A 23562-nucleotide genomic window follows, 5' to 3' on the forward strand; every position below is an offset into this window, starting at 1 on the left:
ACCCTGTTTAATTTATTCCAGTGTCATAATCTGCAAAAATCAGACTTGAGCAAGACAGAAAGAGGCAGAAAGTAGTTTGAAGGATACCTATAGCAAAGAGCAGGAAGTGTTTTTCAGGGAAAAGACTGGAAATTGACGATTCTCTCTTTGCCCCAAAAAGAGCGGGTTATGTTTGTCAGCAAATCAAACCCTTTTGTTCAGCTGCCAAACATATCTTGGCTGAGCTTCCAACTTCTAGAAAAGAGGCAGGAAACAGCAGATGAGTTATAGCATCATAAAAGCTGTATAATCTTCTCGGATACTATTGTTTTAATTTAAGGCTTCCGTGGAAAATAAGTTTTCCTTATATACTATTTTCTAAAGCTCTTCTACTTAATGTTAATAGACCTTCAATTACTGGTAGATTAAGAAGTTTACAGTACGTAATAATGTTTCCTATGAGTACTACCCTTTCTTTGGGAAAGCATCTTCAAGTGGATGAGCCAGAGATACTTACGCAAGCAACAGGTTATTTTTTATTCAGTTTCTCAGAAGTGAGAAGCAGAAGAGAATTTGAAATTCCTGTCCATTTGGCAGAACGCAGGGCTCTTTCTGCCTGCCTGCCTCCCTCTCTCTGAGCCATGACATGGTAATGCAAAGTGAATTCAAGTCCTGAACTTTTCTGCTATTTTACATCTGGTTCCTGTTATTTTAACCTTAGAAGCAATTTTTTTTTTTTAATCTGATTTCTGCTGATTGCTTATACTTTATTGCTAAAGTACCCTTTCTTTGTTCTATCAGCCAGGTTATTTAGAGAATATTACCCTAATCCAACAAAGAATTTAAGAATATGAATATTTCCAGCGAAGACAAAGGCTCTACCGGATCAAAATGCTTTATTTGAATTCATCAGCCCCTGCTTCCTATCCTTCCTACTCAGCTGAATTGCCCTTACAATTTTGTTATTATGCCTATTGTATTTGTGATAAGTCAGGCACAGAGCACGTATGCTCAACCTGGGAGTTCAGTTCTACCTCCTTAGGGTCAACTTTTCATACATCAACTACCAGATCCTTCTTCCCCCAAGCATTTAACACAGCTTGTAAGAACTGACATCGGCCCAGTTGCCTCCGAAGACAAGCGGTCAGAGTGCACATGCAACATCCTGTCTGCCTCGGGGAATAACCAGAAAACTAACAGTAAATACTTGGAACAAAACCAGCCATTCTGCCACTTTGTCCTCGATACAGTCACCTTTGCCCAAAGCAGACATAACATCAGACCACGGGCCCGCCAGTCACACCACAGCAGCCCTGCTCACTTCCCTGGGACTCGCTCACTTAGCACTGAATGGCACGCAACTCTGTACTAACCACAGCCTTACTTGATGCACTCAGACAGCAACATCTACAAGCAAGTTAATAAATGAGTTTGTAACCACATGTTAGTCACTGAAAGAAACGCTGCTCAAGGAAATTCCTACAGCTTCATCTGTCAGCCCTTGCACTGTCTGATCGAAGCTCGGATGAACTGGGAGCAAACAGTATTAGCATTACAACATTTACAAATTCTAGAGAAATGCTGCGAGACAGCAGGTTTGTTCCGGCATCACTGCTTTCTTGCTGTGTTTGTCTGTGCCTCTCAGTACTGCCACAGAAGCTGCTCTACTCGTGCTCCATCCCATACCACTCACCCAGTAGGGCTGGGAACACAGCCTTTGAAGTAGCAACCTCTTTAAGGGAAGAGGAAAAAAAAAAAAAAAGATACTACATACTTTCCTGGCACCCATCTCACTAAATCTCAAGAGGTGCAAGATCCACCCTCGCTTGGAGCTCCCTGTAATCAGTCCTACAGAACCGGGACCGTAGCTGACACCAGACAGCTGCTGTTAGTGCTGGAGCCCAGAGCCCTTTTACCAGCTCCACACGAGAGATGCACATGTCAGACACAGCCAGCACAGGTTCAGGTACCACCACAGGCCAGCACTGCTGCGCAAAGCTCCCAGAACCACACCATCCACCACACACTGGCACAGCTGCTTACGCCTTCCTGTTTTGTTAAAAAGAGCATCTTGCCCAGAACAAAACTCCACAAAAGGAGCCTTGCTAAAGAAACAGTCAGCCGTCAGCGCGGGGGACAACCTGGCCGATGGGGATGCACCTCCTCCGGAGACTCTTCTGCAGCTGAATTTCAGCTCCACAACTCGGCAACACCACACAGGTGTCACCAATGCTAAGAAGCATCTGCCTCTTTCTCATAGTTCTCAGGTACCCCTACATCCTCCTGTTACAAAGTCATACAAAAGATGTTGTTTTCTAACAAAGGAAAGGAAGATGAGACCAGAAATTGAAGGAACATTTGTGCAAAAAAATAAAAATCAGTGGGTTTCTTTGGCTGAACAAGGCAGAATTCATTTACCAGTGATGGACTAGCAAGGTACTGAGCTATAACAGTGTTCTTCAGAAAGTAGGAAGGCAGCACTCATCCATTTTATTCCAGTTTGTTCATTTAATCTTTAGACAAACTGGAACTTCATACCTTTTTTCACACATTTATAAAGAATGGTAGTAAGATATGTAGGTAAGGAAGCTGCTTTAAATGAGAAAAACACAGCCTGGGCTTCCTCTCAAGAAGAAAGCATGCAAGTAATGGGAGGAGGAAGAGAAATCGGATGTCATGTACCACTAAGAAAAACTGTTGTATACTTAGCGTGGTACAAGATTTCTTTGTAAACCCATCCGATTCTGAAAGCCCAAGCACCCTCCTGCCTTCCTAACAGGGTGCAGAGAACAACTGCCAGTGCTGCAGCTGGGGGCACAGGCAGCACCCCACTGCCCCCCAAGAAAGCGGTATTTCGTTCGTCCAGGGGACTGTATCCCAATTCTACAGTAACATACCCTTCAATTATGATATTCTTCTCAACTCATAACATCAAAAACAAACAAAAGCCCCCCACTTTTCCAAAGCAAAGAACAGAGCCTCATCTTAGAGCCTGCGTGAAGCTTGCAAGGGAGCAAACCTGACTACAGTAGGAAGCACGTGGGTCCTGCAATTCCCTGACTGTTTGACTTGCTATCTGGCCTCAGTGTTGTTCCATGGACAGAACAGCAGGTAGTCTGGAAGAAAAGAAAGTGTTAGGTGATGTCTGTGAAGATCAGAGAACATTCTTTTATCTTGAGAGAACTTTATTCACTCAAGACAGTGAAAAATAATCACTGTCACTCACCAAAATGGCTTACTTCATTGATTAAGGCAGACTGATCACGGTGCGAGTTCAGAATAAGAAAATACTGTTTCCCCCGCCCCCCTTTTTTGCCAGACCACTATCTAGAATTCCATATCTGTACCACAGAAGATAAAAGAGCTGACGTAATGTTGCATGAGAGCTCCAAGTACCTGCAGTCTCAGACCTCTTCCTTACAGCCAGGACAGCATTTTGAGAAGTGGAAGAAGGGATGGGGAGGGGGTAAATCACACCATATATTCACAGAACGTCACTTTGCCCTGTCTGAAAGAGATTCCTTGTCCTGAGTCCCTGCTATACAAAGCAGACAGGTTAGGTTTCCTGCACTAGCACCAGTGCCCTCCAGCCAGCCCCCTCTGCACTGGCCAGTCACCTATTTTCAAAGCTAAAGAACACAAAAAGGGCTCCTGGGTGGGAAGGTGAGATTCAAATTAGCTAACAATCACGGAAGGAAGCATGGGAGAGAGGCATTTTCACTGGAACACAAGCAAAAACAGAGTTTAATCTGGCACCCTTTGCAAGTACTCAATTAGTTTCCAATTCAAGAACAGAAAAGAACAAATTAATCGACTCGCAAGGGCTTAGAACAAGCCTGGTACCGTGCCATCAAGTGGAAACGAGGGGAAATCAGGCTACAAACAGCCCTGCTGCAGGCATCCAAAAGTTCTTCTCTGCCAATGCTATTCACCACAGGACACCTTTGGTTCTCATCACAAGTGCCAGCACAGTAGCTGCAAGAAAGACGGTCCGTCTGGATGTGTGTGCCCAGAGAGCTCCCAACAGAGTCAAGCCTCCCCGCACAAAAGGAGAGAGCCGACAGACGCGCACACGGAGCAGCCCACCGACTGCTCTGGCCCGTGGAACTGGTGACCAAAGCACAAATCAGCACCGTTACACGCTGAACACAAGTGGATGGAAGACAGCCACCAAAAACCCGCCTTCTGAAATCCACCTTTACACAGGAGGTTAATCAAAACGAATAAACAAGTTAATGTTTTCATGGCTGCGTATGCGATAATCCCCAATGGTTTAGTCATTACAGCGAGAAACCAAGCCTTTAAAGATAGATCAGCCTAAGAAGCTGAACACTTCAGAGAGCAAAATTAACTCCGTGGTTAGCTTCCTTTCCCCATATATTGTAGCAGACAATTATCTACAGAAGTCAAAACCAGGCCAACGTTTTAAAAGGGCCACAAGGGGAATAATACAACGATTGCAAAGCAAAAAGCAAACAATGGTTAGGTGCTCGTATTTGTTTAAGTCATATACACAGTGGCAGTCATAATGAATACTAATTTTGAGCTCTGCTTTCTAAGGCATACTCCTAAAAGGAACTTATTTTCTAATTATGAGCTCCACTGGCCATGCACATTAAACAATGAAAACAAATGGCAGCAGATACCAACATTGTGACAGTCCCATTATCTCTCAGCAATGTGGGAGAATAGAGCTGTTAGCCATTCTCACAGGCAAGATTCACTGGAAATGTCACTTCAGCCCTACAGCTGCCAGTTCATCCTCTATCAGTACCAAAAGCAGACAATTAGAGAAAACAAATATGAAAGTTCTTACGTACCAAGAACATCTACAGATTAGATATCATGTCCTTAAAATGCTATTGCTAGCTTTTTAAAAGGAAAAAGCTGACACAATCACCCTCAAAGCAGATTGGAAAGCAACTGGAATTGTGCCTTCTTCCTTCATGTTGCTGAATTTTAAAGGATTCCCTGCTCACCCTCTTTAGAAATGCAGTGGCAGTGAAAACAATCTTCTAGCTAACGTGGTCTTCAAGCACAAGGTATTGCTGCTTTGCCACAGAGCACTTAAAGCGTCTGACAGTCCTTCATTACCACCCCACAAGCCGTCATTGACAACCTCAGCAGTGGGGTATTTTTCAGCTTTGAGAAGCATCTTCTTGATATCATCTCAAGGCCCAACTGAGTCCACAAGCAAGAGTTTGATGCTCCAGAACCTCACCACAGGCAGCTCCCTAGGCAGGGTTTTTATTTCTTATTTTGCTAGATGCATTAAGCAAGAATGAGAGAGGCTTGGTAGTTTGGGAAGAGTTTCCACTTGCAGTTTCAGCCCTGCAGCAAGCGGAGTTCAAAGCCAAATGACATTGGTGAGGGCAAGAAAACACTACCTGGTTTTGAAGCTGTGGGAAAAGTGAAAGATGCTCAGCCCATGGCACGATAAATAAATAACAAACACAACAACACATCCTGACCCTTTGCAAGTCAAAACCATGTTACTGAAAAGTTTTGAGCCTGCTGCATTACTGCTATCCCAGAATCACAAGTGACTGCAGATAAATATCAAACTTGCAAACAGAACAGAAGCCCACGAGTCCCCACAGGCTGTAAAAGCTGCTGTTTTTACCAGTGGACTGACTTACAGGTATTTCCTAAAGCAACTTCTAGCTTAAATATGCAAAAATACCACCATCTCTATGGGGCTGAAACCAAAAATAAGAGAGCTACAGGACTGCACAAAGGAAGCACGGGCCTCTCCCGGGAGATCACACAGGATGGACACGTGGATGGTGAAAAGCTGTGTTTGGAAGACTTTTGAGTTTTCCCCACCTGCAGGCACGAGACCTGCACCGTGAGAGTAGCAGCTCACTTCAAGCTGGGGAGCAAGACTGCTCAGTTCCTCCTCAACATTCCCAACGTCCAGGGCTAACCTCTAGTAAGCCTGTGGTTACAAGGAGCAGGCTTTCAAGGACAATAGTACGTGATGAAAATACTCAGACACAGACTGTGTAAGGCTTTTTGCCGTCTTTGCACCGTTGCATCTTCTCTCTAGGATAAAGGAGCAAGCTGGCCCCTTGCCTTTGTCTGAATTCCTGAATAGAGAGACAAATAGCAGTAATACAGGCATGTGCTTAAAGACAGGATTCCTGTGCTGATTCATCCTGAAGCGAGGACAGAGAATGACACATCCTATACAGCACATTTCAAAAGTTCTGAACGAGGCATCCAATTTCCATTTCTTTTAATAATAATAGATTGCCTTTCTTCAGAAACGCCACTATTCCTATTGTAGTTCATAAGAAATGCAAATTCCCAGCAGAAAAATACATTATTCACTTCCAGTGTGTGAATCAGGAAAGATTTGCATACGTTAGCAGACTGACTCAGAGGTGAGTTCAACTAATACCTATCGTATAAAAAATTAACTCTCTGACCCACCTGTTACACAATAGCAGCAAGTGACTGACATCACACGGCGAGAGAAATATTTTGACCTATCGCATAACACCCCAACACACAAGGCAGGATTTCGTTTTCTGTGCCAGCACACAAGTGTAACCTAGCAACAATCAGAGGCTGTAGCCTCTTTCAGGTACATCTGACCCCAATAAAGTGCTTCTTTTAGTCCCAAATCCCTAACAGGTTTGCCTAACGAAGTAGCAAATGAACAGCATTCCCTAGGAGATGAATTAAAGAGAGGAAGATATTCCAGTCGGTAACAGGTTTGGCCAATTTAGTTTTTCGTGCAGTGTTCTCCGGGTGCTTCTTCTCATCAGTACATAACCAAAACCCTGCTTAGCTCCAGGAACCTTTGCTGGAGCTTCACTTCAAGTCCAGGATTGTGATCCTGCTTCTTGCCTTGTTCCCTGCTCTCAGGATCCCAGGCTCCATCACCGTAGTCAAGGCCCTCCTTGCTTGCATGTAAGCTACTCCATAATTCAGATTTAAGCTTAGATGATTGAAAATTAGTTTTCAAAATGCACTATAAATGCAAATCAACTGGTGATGCACACACACAAGCCTGTCATCTGATTCGCATTGCATTCATTGTGAAGGGCCAGGACCACACAGTTGGAAGATACAAGGTGCTCTGCAGAAAGCAACGTGAGCTAACCCAACCCCAAGGAAACATCATCCTAAGTCCCAATAGCTAGCTATCAGTTCAGAAACTGAAACAAAAGGCTGGGCATCTCTTCCAAAATGCTTGTTTAAAAGCATCCCAAACACCAAGTTACACCAACTAGTATATTTTCATTGTTCTAGCACAGTGGAATCTGAATAATTTAGATTAAGACGTACGAGCACTTTTTTTGAAGCACTTTAACAGGACACAATCAGACTAGAAGCAAGCAGGCACATTAAGTGGAAGTCAGGCTGAACAAAGATAAAGCTTCGGCCCTCAATCCAGTGTTTTACTTGCAGCATTGGACACCACTTTAATGAGCACAAAGATGTATATGCTAATGCACAATGCCCTGTCCTCTGACCAGATAGATTGCCTGGGTTCCTCATAAGAAATTCTGCCCAAAAAAAAAGTACTTTAAGGCAAATGCTGTTGTTTTCTGCTTGCACTCTGACTAGATAAAAAATGAACACTGACATACACTTTCCTAACTATCCAGAGCTTAAGGCTGGTAGGAGAAATATTTTTCTACATACGTTCAGGGTAGCGTGGGACCATGTTCATGCTTGAATGTATACCATTCCCTATTACACGGTTAACTGACAATCAGATACCTCCTTCCCTTCACAAAGGACAGGTCTTCAAGGGTCCTCATGTCTACTAGAGAGGCTTTGCACAACAACCAAACCCAGCACAGGGACTGCTTCTCCAGTTATATGCTGAAATGAAAGCATACACCTCTGAAAATTTAAAGGTCTTAAAAAAGGAAATGGTTGGTTTTGTTTAGGTATTTTTAGATTAGGAAAACAAGAATGACTGAAAAGCTTTATCTATTAACTAGAGTTCTGTTTTTTTCTAGACGTTAAATCCACCCCCCCCCCATCTATAGATGGGCACATGTCTTTGAGAGGCACCAGGAAATGACAATCACAAGCATAATAAAAGATCATCTGGTCTGAAAGGCTTGGGCGAGCTTTTTCCAAGTGTGCTGACTCAGTTCAGAAACTAAGCACTAGTAAGGCATTTCTACTGGAAAAGCAGTGAGTAAACCTACACAGATTAAAAAACACATTGTTGGTACTTACCAAAAAAGTGTCTGTAAGTCAAATGGGCAAGAAAAGTCTGTTACAAGGTCATCAGCACGCTATTTTTTTCCCCTAAATAAGTGGCGTAAGAAAAATAGATTTCACCTACATTAGTGGCTCTTCCATATGGGAATTTAATACCAAAATACTTTATTTAAAAAAAGTCAAACCTGCAATCTACTACAGTTTTTGGAAACCTCTCTCATCCAGACTTTGCATCAACCCATGCAGCATCCACAAGCATCAGGAGCAGAACCCCACCTCCTGTGAAGAGCCTGCTAATTTTTTTCATTCCATGTATTTGCAGACCCGTGTTAAAAACCAAAAATCTTCAGCTGAATAGCCATAACACAAGAGTTGTTCCCAGAGAGCATCAGCTAAAAATTTATATAAAATGAAAACCACACCAAAGATCGAAACCCAGCAGGTCAGCTCTGTGTGCCTCACACCAAAGGCTGGACTAAGAGCTCAGGAGACCCAGGCTCTGTGCCCAGCTGCAGGTACACCAGAGACGTCCCCTGCCTGCCTGTTTCCATTTGGAGTACGCGGTCCCGAAGTCAGGAGCTCTGCCTCAATGTTACAAGGACACCAGTAATCAGCAGGGCAAAGACTAATTCCTCCTTCTCTGTGCCTGCGATAGGAACATGCTGACACAAAACTGCAAGATATCAGTAACTGTAAATAATAGAGAAAATAGATAATTAAGGCAAATTAGATTTGGAAGAAAACATTGAAGGGAAGGAATAAAACAGCTCTCCATCAGCCGAGACATCACTTAGTCATGATGTGGAGTGCTCACACCTGCTCTGCCACAAACTCCCACAGCTCTGAAACGCACTGCAGCATCACCCTGACACCTCTCCTTCTGCCAAGCCTAAGCAGCATAACAGGATCACTTTGCCATTCAAGTTCCCATTTAGTTAATCCCTGTAACACCTTCAAATCTCTACTGCGCTTTCCATGCCAGGCTCCACGAAGCGCAGCAGCCCCGCGGGCCTGCCTCCACCGGCCCAGAGCAAAGTCCCGAGCTGCTCAACGCGAGGGCAGTCTTGCCACCAGACAGAGGTGGCCTGGGCTGCCGGCACCCTTATTTATTGCTGTGCTTACACACTCACTTGGGCCTCACAACCATCATATTCTGCTCACTGCTTCCTATGGTCCTTCTTCCCCCCACCGTGGTGTTTTCTCTCCTACAGACCTCAATTACTAACACATGCTTCTCGGCCTTGCTACGTGAGGCGGACGCAAGGCAGGGCTCAGAGCCAAGGTGTTCAAGGGATGAGACTAGCAAGGACCTGGGAGAAAGTTCTCCATGGATGCTGTAGGTACAGGGAATCTGTAACACACACACACACATTTGGAAAGCCTTTTGAAGTGCTGCTCTCTGCCCCTCCAGAGACGAGGTGGCCTTTGGAAACGTACCTCTGAACAATTTACTTGAAAATGCCAATTCAGCTCTTTGCTGAATAGGAACCCAGGTTACAGAAAATAAAAATCCTGTATTTACTCTGCTGTACCTTGATAGTCAACCTTCCCGGCTCCCTTTCTTTCACCCCCTCAGTGGTGGCTGCTTATCTGCATTGCATCCATGCAGCCCTGCCTAGTTCAGCTCCAGCCCCGTTACCGTGGGCTTGGCAGGTGATGCCAGGAATGTCATTGCTGTTGTCATAAACATTCCTTTTCGTGATGTGGTATTTTCAACCACCTAAACAAACAAGTTTATATTGCACCTTTCAACAGCCAAACCAGTCCTTTATTTGAAACCCAGTGGTGACAAGAACATCTAGCAGCATAACACCTCCTTCCCGATTACAGCTGCAGACAGCCACGTGGGTTGGTGCCAGTAAAGCATAAGCTTCTGTCTCCACAGAAATGAAATAACCTTTATAGGCTGAAAATGGAGGAGGAATAAGCCGAATCCACTGTCAGGTCTTGTAACTCGGATTAGTGCCTATGCGTGGTTCAAAGTTTCCAAGGTAAGCCAAGGGGCAGATTTTAAAAGTTCCTTTTGAGGCTGCAGTGCAATAGCTGGATTCATACATTTCAGCCCCTCTCGTTCCAAAATTCCTGGGCTCTGTCTCACTTGCTCAGGCATCCTCTTCTGACCCTACAGTGTAGAGGTGACAGCGTTGTCACGATTCCCAGCTCCTATTCTCCTGCCACCAACCGCAAACCTCTGTCCTAGAACCAAACAGCCTGGACAAGCGCAGAGCTGCCCCACGTACCCAGAGCTGGGGCACTCATCCAAGCCAATCACCAGGGCTGGCTCTACAATTACCTCCTCACTGAGGGCACAACAGCTACTTGGCAGGGCCAGCAATGAACATGACACTCATCCACGTGCCACAGCAAAGTGCTGAAGTTCCGAGCAGAGCTCCAGTTTGTGTTTCTGCAAGCCTAAGCCTCCTGTAGTCAGTCCTACACACCCATCGCCAGGAGGCTGACCAGAATTTTACCTCTATACAGGGGGACAACTCTCGGCTCCCCCAGAGCCGCCAAGCAGGCTGTTCTGCACAGCACAGCCAGGTACGACCCTGCAGTTGATTTGCAGTGGTTATCCCACCCATTGAGTGCTGCCATCAAACCAACTCAGAAAAAAATATATATATTACTATCATTACTCAGTCTTGACACACCCACCTTCACTCTTCGTACTACGATGACCGCCAGAAATCTAGAAGTCACTTAATCCCATGCCCAGGGATAGTACCAGGCATGGCTCAGGAATGCATTACTCAGGAATGAGTAATACCCCGACCACCCCTAAAGCATACCAATGCCACCACAAACAAGGCAGGCTCAAACTCCTAGTCAATCCTTTCTCACTCATTTATGCAACATGAAGGCGTGGAAATTCGATAGCGAACAGCCCACAAGCAAGTGATGTGACCAAGCAATGTGTCCAGCAGCTGGCAAGTTCACCAATTCAACGACAAAACACCGGTCAGCATAATCAGGAACCTGCTCAAAGCAGCATCAGCAGGGAAGAGCTGCTGCCGTGGATGATCTGTTCCACCAGGTATTCCACCACAGTTCTCCCACCAGGCAAGTTAATAACAAGAAAAGCTACAATATGGATACCATCACCTGCGAACCACTGAGATGTCAGCTCCCCTAATTGGCTGGAAGATGAAGGGGTAGGAAAGAATGGGAGAACTACCCTACAGCAATAGACAATTGTTGTTTTTCCCCCTGGAATTAATTCCTTCATAGATTTATGCAATTATTTTTCTTCATGCAACAGATAAAAAGAATACTACCGATTAACCATCCAAACAAAAAGTGCTGGCTATTACAGCTGTGTTCTTTCCTTCTCTTTCAAAAGATATTAGCTGCAGTTCAGATACTTAAGCATATAAGTTCAGCCAGGCATGTTTAATGAAAGCTTTACCTTCTATCACAGCATTTTTAAAGCAGAAAATAGGCTGCCTTTTACCCTTCCAGCATCATAATGAAAAAGTAACTCCTTCCATGGAATTGAAGAAAATACTGTGGTTAGCAAAGCCTTGTTGAGAGACAGATTAATTATCTACTTGAATGTATATGCAAGAGTAAGCTTACCACTGCTGAAGGAGAGAAAAAAGCCAAGCAGTCAGGAAGAGGTAGTAGAGCTGCAGTGCTAACATCCTCCTCCCTTGGACCTTCTGCAGACTCAGTGCATGGTGCTCAGACACAGTGATCAAGTGAAGTCAGGCCAGGGGGATTTGCTTCCCTCGCACATGGCAAGGCAGGACCATTCACAACCCACAGTGCTGCCTTACCACACACTGCAGCCCCGCTCCATTTTCCAAGAGTGGGGAAGCCACGTTCTGAGTGGTCAACCCAGGCAGAAACAAAACAGCCTTCAGAGCAAGTCTAAACTACACTAAACTACAGCCTCAGAGGAGCACCAGCTTTCTAGGGACTAGATCTTGCCTGGAGCTTTGCATAGCCCAGAGACACCCAGTGGTTGAATCGTACATCACAATCACGTATAATTCATGGCAAGGCTAGGGAGAACATCCTCTCAGTTCATCTACTTACCAGAGTCTCAGATTGAGATGGCCCCCTGCTCACCTCCAGCTCTCAGGTGGGGGGTGGGAATGGATAGGGGGGTTTAGTGACAGACTTGGTTCTGAAATCGGTGACAACTGGCATTAAAGTTCAGAGAAAGTAGGAGTCTGACGGCACACCAAGCTTTATCTTGTACCTGTAGATGTCACCAGCATCCTCTGGCCCTTCCTGTGCCCTGCCCGCTCATGAAGTCCCTTCATGAGGGCTCTGCCTTACTGTCTCTGGCTGACGTTAGGTAACCATTATGATGGTAACCAACCATTATGATGTCTCTGGCTGACTTCAGGTAACCATCACCTGCAGTGTGAGATGGGGGCAAGTGCTGTGACGTGCTGAAGGTCAAGTAACAGCTAAGTGCTCCTTGTCGACCTGCCCTGGCCACTGCCATGGCTAGCAGCAGCAGCTACACTTCCTGGCTTGAAGCCAACTTAGTAATCCACAAAACGTGGTCAAGATGCATCTGCAAAACCAAACCGATATGCCCCTCTTCACATTATTAGCAGTACAGGACAGCCTTGGAACTAGAAAAACAAGCAGAAATAGAAAAGAGATCCAACTGGAAACAAGCTTTTAAGAGCCCAACAAAAGTATAAGCAGAATTTCCTTTAACCCAAGTAGCAACAAAGGAGCAGAAGGTAGTGTGCACAGTGGGTGTCCCACGCTTTGCACGGGCTCTCCAATATTAGGTTCGACTCCATCTGACTCAGCTTCAGGCACTCCTGTAAAATACCCAGGTTGGGCAGATCGTAGCAGTCAGCTTCCTCCATGGTCAACGGAGAGAGGGATGGACACCTCCTCCCACCAAGATGCAAGTCATCGTCCAGGCACAGACACCTTCCCAGCTCCTATTTCAGACCTTCCAGTTAAGTGGCATGAATCCAAGCCAAAGTATATTAGGAGCAGCTGGATTAGACACAGCCAACTAAGCAGGATCAACACTATGCTCCCTTACTTGGCCTGCACTGTTGTTAAATCTGAATAGCGAGGCTCAATCCAGATGAAAGTGAAATGGCGAAAGCACAGTAATCTCCAGAGGGATGCAGAAATGCATATTTTAAGCTTCTTTGTGGCTCCTTATGGAGAACAGCAGGGCAAACTTTGTTTACAACCCATGCCACATGCACAAAGACAAATGCAGCCTTCAGCCAAGTTCCAGCACAGAAAACTCTGCTTTATCTTGAATTGAATTGTCATTTTCGGAAGACTGTGCCTTTTGGAAATAGCGACTACACTGTTGCAAGGGACAAACATCAGGAAAAAAAACAATAGGTCAAGTACATGAATAGCTGACCTTACCGTGATCATTCTCCCAGAGACTTTGGGGTAGTTTCAGTCCCTGCCAAAAGGCTCAGAAATGCATCGGTAACCCAGAAACACTATGGTGACTTTCTTATGTTCATCCAAGTATCAGCTCAAACACTCAGAGGAAACGAGGAAGGCACTCAACAGGAGACAGGTTAGCCAAGTGGATGCAACATGGCAAAAAAAAAAAAGTAGACTCAAGCCTGTCATGGTTTCGGCTGGGACAGTGTGAGCCCCTATGAAGAAGATTGACTCTGTCCCAGCCAAAACCATGACAGAGCCACAGCTCTTTCACTTCCTTGCTAGGGAACTCACACTTTCTGCCTCACATCCCATAAAATAAGCTCGCTCTTCCTCCCAAAAAAGTTGGCCAACAGGTGAACGCTTCTGATAACCAGAGGGTGTTCCCAGAACACAAGCTGGTCACAGCACACTGCTGACAAAGAAAGCAGTATGAGGGGATCTCACACCCCAACTCCCCCTACCCTAGTGCACGTTCCTCTGAACGGGAGTGAGGGAAACGTTTCAAGTATTGCAGAAGACTTAAAACCAGAGCAGCTGTATAAACCCCAGCAAAACAGTGAACAGGCAGTGCTGATCGCTGACAACAGCACACGACTTCAGGATGAAAGTAGGGAGCATAATCAAGAAGCTTGCAATGCTCGACGTCTTCTCTCAAGCAGAAGGTGGCATTCAAGGATCCTACTAACCCTCTTCAACCACTCTTCTGCTCTTCTATCAGAATTAGAAAATAAAAAGAAGAAACAGGCAGGGGACCGAGCTAGGTTAAGTGCTGCCCCTGCTCCCTGCTGCTCAGTGCCCCAGCTTCTCTGAATTTGCCTCTCTCCTTCAGCCCTACCCCTGCCATCACCTTTCAGCAATCCCACAGCTCAAAGCTGAGGCACTTGCTCCGCATCTCAGAGATACCACGTTCATCTTCATCGGTGACATAAATGCAGCAAAAAATTAAGAGGGCAGGTTCCTTTTCCCTCCTTCCTCCTGCATTCATTAGAGCCTCATCTTTTTCTCCGCAAAGCTTTTAAAAAGGAAGAAAGAAAAACAGATCTGAAATGAAATGGGAGGGGTGTAAAAAGCGTCTGGAACAAAATACCATATGTGCAATCCCTCTTCTCCTGTGCCATGAACTGCAAAGGAAAACAGCACCTTCCCGAGCAGAAGCCTGCTAGGGGCTGTCTAACAGCTAACGGCTGCCTGAAGTGATTGGGGGTGAAGGGGACAGGGAAAAGGACGTGGGAAAAAAAATAAAAGTCACGCTGCCCACAGCTGGGAGAAAAGACCGTTCCAGGGACCGTGTGTAGGGAGGCTGCAGAAGGGACAGCCTCGCGGCCCCCCTGCCCAGCCGGCTCCGGCCTGCCCAGGAGCAGCGCCCAGCACGCGGGGAGGGCCGGCCTGGCTCTCAGCGCCACGCGGCCCTACACACAGGATTGCACGGCTGCTTTCCTTACAGGTCCTGAGGGGCTCGGTTATTTTCGTTGGTGTAAGCTGAGAGGGAGAGCCGGTCCGATCCACTCGGCAGCAGCACGACACCACGAAGGCAGCTTTACACGCGTACATCATGTAGTCGTACAGCACCATACACATTACACACGCACTCAGAAGTTTTTCACGACACCCACCGCTTCCGTCGATAAACTGTACCACCTACAGTCAAACTCTTCAGCCCTCAACTCCCATCATCCCTGCACCCCTACATCCATCCAAGCAAAACCCTGCTTGGCTTCCTTCACGGCTCCCAGCTCCCCGTTACCTCATATTTCCACAGCAGCCCGCCCTGCCGAGGCATGAGAGGATCTTCCCACCCTGCTGCCATCACCTCCTCGCTACACCCGTCCCAGCCCTGCCCAAGTGGCCCAGTACCAGACCCATCACACGCCAGGCATGCCGACACTTCAGACAAAACGTATAAACCATATTAACACCTCTCCCTTACACCCTAGCTCTCCCAGCCAGGGCTCCGAAACCAGCCACTTGACTTGTTCGCTGACATCCACGTAGCTGACCAAATGCTTAGCCCCACTACAGTGCCAATCATGTTAGTTTTCAGATGTTTCAAAGCAAAACTATAAGTTCTCAATTCAAAAAACGACAAAAAAAAAGCATCACCACAGCCTTCAGTGACTGCTAAAATCATCAGTGTATCAGCTGTACGAGTAACATACTGGAGAGGATTTTCTGGGACTTTTTATTATTACTATTATATCTGCAGAAGGCAAGCCAAGAAAAAAAAAAGAAACAAACAGAACCAAGCCCTGAATCCGAGCAAGCTCTCTACAAGCAAATGCAGACACGTTTCCAGGCTGGCAGAACATTGTGCTGAAATTAAGTAATGCGGATTCTGATGGAAACACAATTTTTCAGACCCAGTATGAAATCTGTGAAGCGTGTCACTGAATACAAGCTTCCATAGGCTGTACAGCAGCACCTAAATATTTGTCTTACTGCCGTTCATCCATGGCTGGCACACATTCAAAGACTGCAAAGACAAAGCCAAGCCAAAGCTTGGGCTGACTTTTCTACCTCCAATTTGCTCTGCGCTTTTCCCTCCAGGGATCTCGCATGGTTTGGTTTGGATTCCGTCCCAGCTCAGTCCCAAACAGAGAGATGTATCAAACAATTTCAATGCACCAACACCCTTGATTTTAAATTTAAGTATTTGAAATTACTTGGAATGCACATTCTTGACATTTCTGTACCATTCTGGACAACTTGAATCCAACCACTTTTCCTTAGGTGCTAGGACGTAGGGCAACTGGATGGAGCAAATAATAGAAGAGCAATTGCAGCAAGACAGACTCCCCCAGAAAGGAAGCTGTTGGGTGAAGTACCACCTTCCCATGAGAAACAAAGTCTTCATCGCTAGTTATTCAAAGTTTGGTTGTACCAAGCGCTATCCACCGAGATGCAGGACCTGAGCCAGCAGCATAAAGGAAACTTGAGAGGCAAATATAACCTTGTTCTGATTTCTCCCCTTTCTCTGGGGGCAGACAGGGGGACAACAAGCTGGCAACTGCCTTGAGAATGGAGAGGAAATATGCAGGGTCAGAGCCAACTATAACTTACACAAAAGCCTACCCAACAGAAATAGCCACTAGCAGGCAGTTTATAGCTATATGTATATATATATATACACACACACACACTAAGGAAATACCATGAGGAGAGGTCATGAAAACCGTTTTTCCCCACTGTAACAAATAACTAAGGCAGTAGTAAAGCACAGCTGGCTCCTTCCATGGCAGCATTTGCCATCAGAACCAGCACTTCACATGGCAAATGGGGCTTCCAGTTGCCAAAAGCCACCGGGTGCAAAAGCAGCGTAACTTTGGATAAATTGCTGCAGAATGGAGCCAGCCTGCAGCAGGTAAACTGGCTGCATGAAGAAAAAGCCCTAGGGAAAGGGAAAAAAAGGAAGCCAAAAAAACTAGGCTTATTAAAATGTAAACTCTTTGATATAGAGAATCTTGCATGCTCCTGCACCAACCAAAACAATGCCATGCTGGCCCAGAACTGGTCTTCTTTCATAAGACAGAACAAAGGAACCTGAAACCTTTATTGTCTAGCAATGGCTCGCCATGGGTCCCATGAATAAAGCACTTGGCTGTAACCCAACAGCCACAAGGCTTATGACAGCTTTCTCAGGAACTTATGAGAATTTGACTTCTGTCCAGTAACTCCCTAAGGCTCCCAGAGGAATCCCCAAACAGCTTTTCAAGCCCTAGGAGCTGGACCAGCCGACAGCAAAGTAGACACCCAAAAGGCACTGCAATGACAATCCCGCAGCAGAGCAGGAATGCAGGCAAGCAATAAAACTGATGCTAAGCAGGTCCACAGAAAACTGGCCCTAACCATAATTTAAACAGTAGGGCGCTGCCAAAATGAAATGGTCATTTACTGTCAGAGAGAGCAAACAAACAAAATCCCAGCAGAACAGTAAGAGATCGCAGAAGACTTTCAGAAAACAAATGATTCACAAACCTACCGCTGCATCTAGATGAGGAAATCTCTTCTACTTCTGAGCTTGCACCACATGGATCTTTTTGTCCTCACCTCTAGCAGTGGAGCAGGATCTTCAGGGCAGTTCTTGCTTTTTAGCATAGAGGCATCTTACTGTCCTTTCTCCAAGGAAGCAGTTTTCTTGCGTGTGCAAGAGAAGAGTCCTACTCCTCTCACAGTCCCTTTCCTCCAGATGCCCCGATTCACCCTAACAAAGGCAGGATGCCTAAGCAGCAGTAGCAGCACAGGGAGAGCCACAGCAGCCCAGCTCACTCCTACTGTGGCTGAAGCCAGGAGTGCTTGGAAGAGGCCTCTGAACTGGCACTGCTTGACAGCAGGAAGCAAACACCTTCAGAGAGCAGCTGTGGCTCTCCTGTGCTCCCCAAACCATTCCTCCATCCACAAGGCAGCTGCACGCCGGCTGGGGAGGGGCAATGCTTTCACCCCCATACTATTTTGTTCTGCAGCTCCAAAAGGAGAACAGGATGGAAGGGAAAGTACATTTTAAGAAGATTGAGCATCCCTTCTCTAAACTGACCCCATGTACCAGGGATGTAGCTCAAGGAAGCACAAAAACACATCCCCTTTGCACAAATGCACATACATGCAGATATACCTCTGGCCCAGACGCAGACAGGTGGCATCCTTTGTGCAACGCCACCCAAGGCTGACATTCACCAACAGTAAAGCACTGCCCTATTCAGTTGTTACAGAGCCAAGCAGAACTGCACACAGGTTTGTTTTCAGGGGTTTCTCTCAGTGCAAACACACAAAGCTCTCTCATGAAATACAGCACTTTCTTAACATTAAGCTTTTCACCTTCTTACTGAGAACAGCAAATGCCATAAATGAAGCAAAGAAGAGATGTAGCTTGGCGAGACCATACAGGCAGCCCGCAAGAAGAGGCTGGGTATGGGGATGCTGCTGTGGAAGAGAACCCAAGTCCATTTGCTCAGCATGCCACTCATCAGGCCAAGGACATGTAAAGGTGAAAGATGTCTTTGTTTTTACCTTTTCAGACCTCCTTTGGAGAGAGTCAATTTAAGGAATCAGAATGATTTAGGAGGGGAGAGGGCTTGGGTGCTTGTCCTCAAAATCTTCTAAGGGAAACAGAGAAAATTGTTCTCCAGATAGCTTTAAGGATTCTCTTATGTACATCCCTTCAGACTGAAAGTAAGTACAATTTTAGATCAGGCAGGGATTTGAAGGCAAGCTGCAAACAAAATTGCAACCTGACATAAGTAAAGGAACAGCAAGATCAACCGAGGAACACAAAACCCCAACCAAAACCATCAGTCCCCGGCCACAGCTCCAGCAGCCTATTGTTCCGAGAAGACGTATCAATCACTACAGACAGCCCTCTCTGATCAGGTCATATGATTGAAGGCTTTACTTTATTATTCCCTCACACCACCAGCAGCAAGCACAGCAGCAGCAGCATGTCAGACCAGACAAAGGAGCTGCTGCCCTTCAGAACAGGCTCCTGAATTACAGCTCCCTGATGCACACGCGGGTGCGATTTAGCTGTGCACAGAGGCAATGCCACGTGTGCAATTACTTATTAGTTTTAAGGAGGCAACACACCTCAACCAGGACATTCACAAGTCAGCTTGGTCTTGCATCTTGCATTTATTCAAGCTTTTTGACTATTTGCCCCACTACGCTACAGCATACCCAAGCACCGTACACGTGCTGAAGAGCACGAGAGCTGCTGGCTGGGGACGAGATGCTGGAGAACTCCACAAAAGCTGTCTCTCTGCTCAGTCCCAGCTCCAACACATTGCTTCACAGCATGCAGGCCTCAGGGCATCTCTGCAGCAAGCTGGAGACCCTCCCTAATCCTTCTGGTCCTAGTGCAGCTACACCCCCTGCTCCCCAGCCCTCTGCTACTCCTGCGACGCTGCACTGTGATTAAAATGCTGGGACTGGCTCTTGAACGAAAAAGAAAACCACACGCAAGCAAAACAGTTTCAAAATCCATATTCATAAAGAATGCTACAGCAATGTAAAGGCTTCTCCCCCTTTACCCGCTGAAAAGTAAGAGTCCTCGGCCTTTCACACAGAATATGCAGTAATTTCTTTCCTTCCTGCAGAGCAGCCACAGTGCACGTATCTACCACCACATTACCTCAACACTTCTTGAGGGAAAAAAAAAAAAAACACCATTACTCAAACAAAAAGAAATTCACTCATACAAACTGCATCGCTTCTGCAAAATTTCATTTGAGAATCCGCAGTTCGAGTGCAGGACCCCCGTGGTTACCAGCTCTGCAGCGTGACAGCTTCAGCACCCCGCGAGATGAAGCACGGCACCCTAACGCAGCCCTAGGTGGCACGAATCACCGAGCGGCTTCGCTGCCCGAAGGACACACCAAGCGCCGTACTTAATCCGATCAGAGGCACGAAAGCAGTGCTTCTTAATATTCTGCAGAACATTTGGCTGGTTTTAATTTCAAAAGGAGCAGCTCAACAACCAAAGCACAACGACGGGTGCACGGCAGCCCACTCACCTGAGCGGTAGCGTCACGTCCTCTGCAGCGGCCCCATCTCCCTCCCCACGTCCACGCTGGGAGGTCCGCGGCTCTGCGTGCCAACAGGGACTTCCTTGGGAATAATCATCTGTCACCACAAGGCAGCACACGGCGGGGGCAGCTCTGGAGCTGCTTCGGGACACCCAGCTCACGCGTAGCACTTTAACCCAGCCACAGCAGGCTGATGCGCCCAAGCAGGTGGTTTTAATCAGAGGAGCTGCGGTCCCATCCCTAGGCAGGCACTTCTGAAACAAGGCTACAGTCACAGCCTTTCACAACACATAAAACACAACTTGAAAGCAAGAGCACGGCAGTAATGCCGCCTTAAGTAGCCGCCACAGGCCACCATCAGAGACGAGGTACCTGGCGAGAGGGATCTGCTCCAGCTCCTGGCCATCCCTTATTCCTGCTCCCACCAAGGCTTGCACGATGCAAGACTGGCTAGCAGACAGACAGAGGGAAAAAGCCAAGCAGCAAATTTAAATACAGACATCAGCATCCCCAAAAGGCCCAGAGGACAGCCCTCAGCAGAGCCTGCTCTTCTGTTCTTCGTTCCAAAACATCCGTCAGCACTGATGGGAGCCTCAGTGATGAGGCTTAGAAAACCCCCCATTCCTCTTCATGAGGGTTCAGGGCCTCACAGATGCCAGGGTAACCTGCTAAAAGGGAACTGCTTTGCTGCAGTCTCTCTAAATAAGAGATGGTTGGCAGAGAACCTGCTTGTACACCCAGAGAAAGAAATTCCCAGCCAAATTTGAGAAGTACATCAGGGAAAAGGGCACCCACGAGCTCAACAGGAAGGCACATATTGCTTTCACCACGCGAGCACAACATCCCAGAGCTTCTTCCTTCACACGTTAATACTTGACATGCCCTCACCTCGACTTCACAGTCCGTCCTTTGCTCTGGAAGGAAAGATTGTGCAGAAATGAAAAGCATTATCCCAAGAAAGGGGATTATTTTGTCATCTGAGGACACTTGCAGGGAAGAGCAGAGCTGATGGGCAGCTCCTGTGATCTTTCTGATTAAAGTGCTGCCTCAGGATATTACCTCCCCCCAACAAGAAGCACTCAATTAGGCCGCGATATATGCACGTAACACAGGCATTTTCTTACGAAGTATGTCAATCCAAGGTTGGCAAGGGTGACACTTTTAGCATGATGCGACCTTGCTGAGAACAACCATGACCACTAAAACCAGTCCTAAACCAGTTAAATACCGGCCTCTGAGGAAGCATCCGTCCTCCTCCAACCCAACTGCATTCTTACGAGGAAGAAAGAGGGAGGCGGGGGGCTATGGATGGCAAGACATTTCTTAGAAGGGCTATCTTACCTTTTCAATATTCATTTTATACATATGTACATTAGATACTCACATATATATATGTGCACACCCCTACAATGACACCCACCCACCAACTTCAGCAACATCTACAGATACAAGAGCTTATTAGGCAGCCTCTAAGGCACGCCACGTAGATCCTTAAGGATATCTTCCCAAGCCCATGCATGCCACCGGGAGCCCCCAGCACCATCCCAGCACCCCGCTCCTGGCCAGTGACACGGAGCATTGCCTCTGCCCCCCTTCCCCAGTAACAGGCAGCGAGCCTCACATCCAACCCAAGGACACCTTAAATCACTTTATGGAATAGCATTTGCATTTTTGGATGCATCTATGGGACTTCCTCGTACACTGTTTAGCAGAGACATCTGTTACTCAATATATATGTTTCATACAAATCCCACCCTCCGAATCCTTTCCATCGGTTGTCAGTAATGAAGCTTTGTGTGCAAAACCAAGAGCATTCTGCCCCCATTAGGAAGCCAATTACAGCAGGAAAAACAAGCAATTAACAAGGTGTAAAATAAACATCCTGCCACCTGCCTTTTAATAGCAACCCCACTTCAAACAAGTCACGGTCTCAGCACAGCTTTCGGAATTGGCAACTGATATTATATATGTATTTATGCAGCAGCTGCTCTTCATTGCAACAAATATTACAGGCTTACCAGATAAGGTCAGCATATTTAAAAAAAAAAATATACAGTAGTATTAAACCCTGCTTTGAGGCCCTGAATGTTGCTTTTAATGAAATCAGCACCATCAGGCTTGCCTGGTATTACCGTGAAGCTGCAGTCACATCCCCGGCTTAGGGATGGTTCTCCTCGTTCTCACTTGCTTAGCAGCTTCTCTATTTGTTTCGCTAAATCCGGGGGCCTGAGCAGCTATTAAACAGCATATGGAGCAACTGAACAACACGAAGCTGTACCGAGCAGACGACTCTTTCCTCCTTCCGTCCTCCCTGCCTCTCCCCCGTGGCTTTCTCTACCTCTCCATCATCGCACACGAAGCCATCTCCAATCAAGGCAGCAGGGGGAGGACACAGGGACAGAAAGCCACCCACTCACCAATTCAAGGGCAAAACAAAGAGGTTCCAGCTTAGGCTTTGCTCTGTGATCCTGGAAGCTTTACAGGAAAGAAGGGAAGTCCTTCCAGAGCCACTGCGGCTAGTGCCAGCAGGAGCCCCTTTTCCTAGCATGGAACAGGATGAGTGACAATTTTGGGTTGTTAACCTGGGCTAGAGGAAGTCCAACTGTAAACCTGGATTTGGTAGGTTTGGAGCAGAGAACATGGCTGAGAAAACAGCAGCCCAGCCAAGCCTCATCTTGCTTTTTTATTTATTTATTAAATAAATATTCCATCTCCCTGTGGCTCTCCACTACTAAGTATTTATTCATTAAGTTTTCTGTGCCACATTTCAGCTCCTGACTAATGAACGCCCAACTTCATCGCTCATTTCAACATTCACGCAAGGATTTTTTATAATTTATTTTTTTTTAAAGCATTCTTCCATTCCAGCTCACTGTAACGTGTGGAGTACGACACCAAACCAACGTGATAGCGCTGACTTCTGCGATCAGACACGCAGTTCTGGTGCATTAGTCAGAGACGGAAAGGGAACTGATAACATTCCTTCTCCAAGTGACCCCGGCAAGAGACAGGAAACAGAGCTCTTAGCTCCAAACCGAGCCAGCAGAGCTACACACAGATTTCTAGGAAGTTGAAAGTCAACATCTACAGCACAAAAAACGTTCTTTCACTGAAAGTTTCTTCTGAAAAGTCTTCGATTTAAACAGCAATTCATTGTCCTTGAACATGACTGCTACCTAACAGGCAAGTCAGGTCGCAGAAGACCCAAGGCTTCAGCACACCGCTGCAGAAACAAAGCCAGAAGGACGGAAACAATTGCAGGTGAAAAGCAGAGACCAGAGAGGGTGCATACCTCACCTTGACCAAGCGCAGCCCACAGAACACAACCAAAACCAGTTCTCAGCCAGACGCCACCGGTTTCTCACGCTACCAGTCCAAACGCAGAGATCCCACGACTTCTTCCTACAGCCCCAGTTCCAGCAATAAGGTCAGGAAAGACACAGTCTGCCAACGCGAGGAGCAGGAAGTCGTACGGCCACTCAGAACT

General features: G+C 46.5%; 1 protein-coding gene across 7 annotated transcripts in view; it reads right to left on the reverse strand.

Moving 5' to 3' along the window:
- Nucleotides 1–23562, reverse strand: part of TSPAN4 (tetraspanin 4) — a 411936-nt gene that overhangs the window by 385762 nt on the left and 2612 nt on the right. Inside the window, exon 1 of one of the 7 annotated variants that reach the window (XM_083839585.1) lies at nucleotides 23373–23510. The exons of 5 other annotated variants lie outside the window; for them this stretch is intronic. The gene's annotated coding sequence lies outside the window, so the exon portion shown is untranslated. Of the gene's footprint in view, nucleotides 1–11745; nucleotides 12074–23372; nucleotides 23511–23562 lie in introns of those variants that run through there. One more of the 7 variants, XM_083839584.1, reaches the window with a different exon arrangement.

The sequence above is a fragment of the Anser anser genome (assembly GCF_964211835.1).
Source record: "Anser anser genome assembly, chromosome: 5".
In the NCBI taxonomy this organism is placed as follows: domain Eukaryota; kingdom Metazoa; phylum Chordata; class Aves; order Anseriformes; family Anatidae; genus Anser; species Anser anser.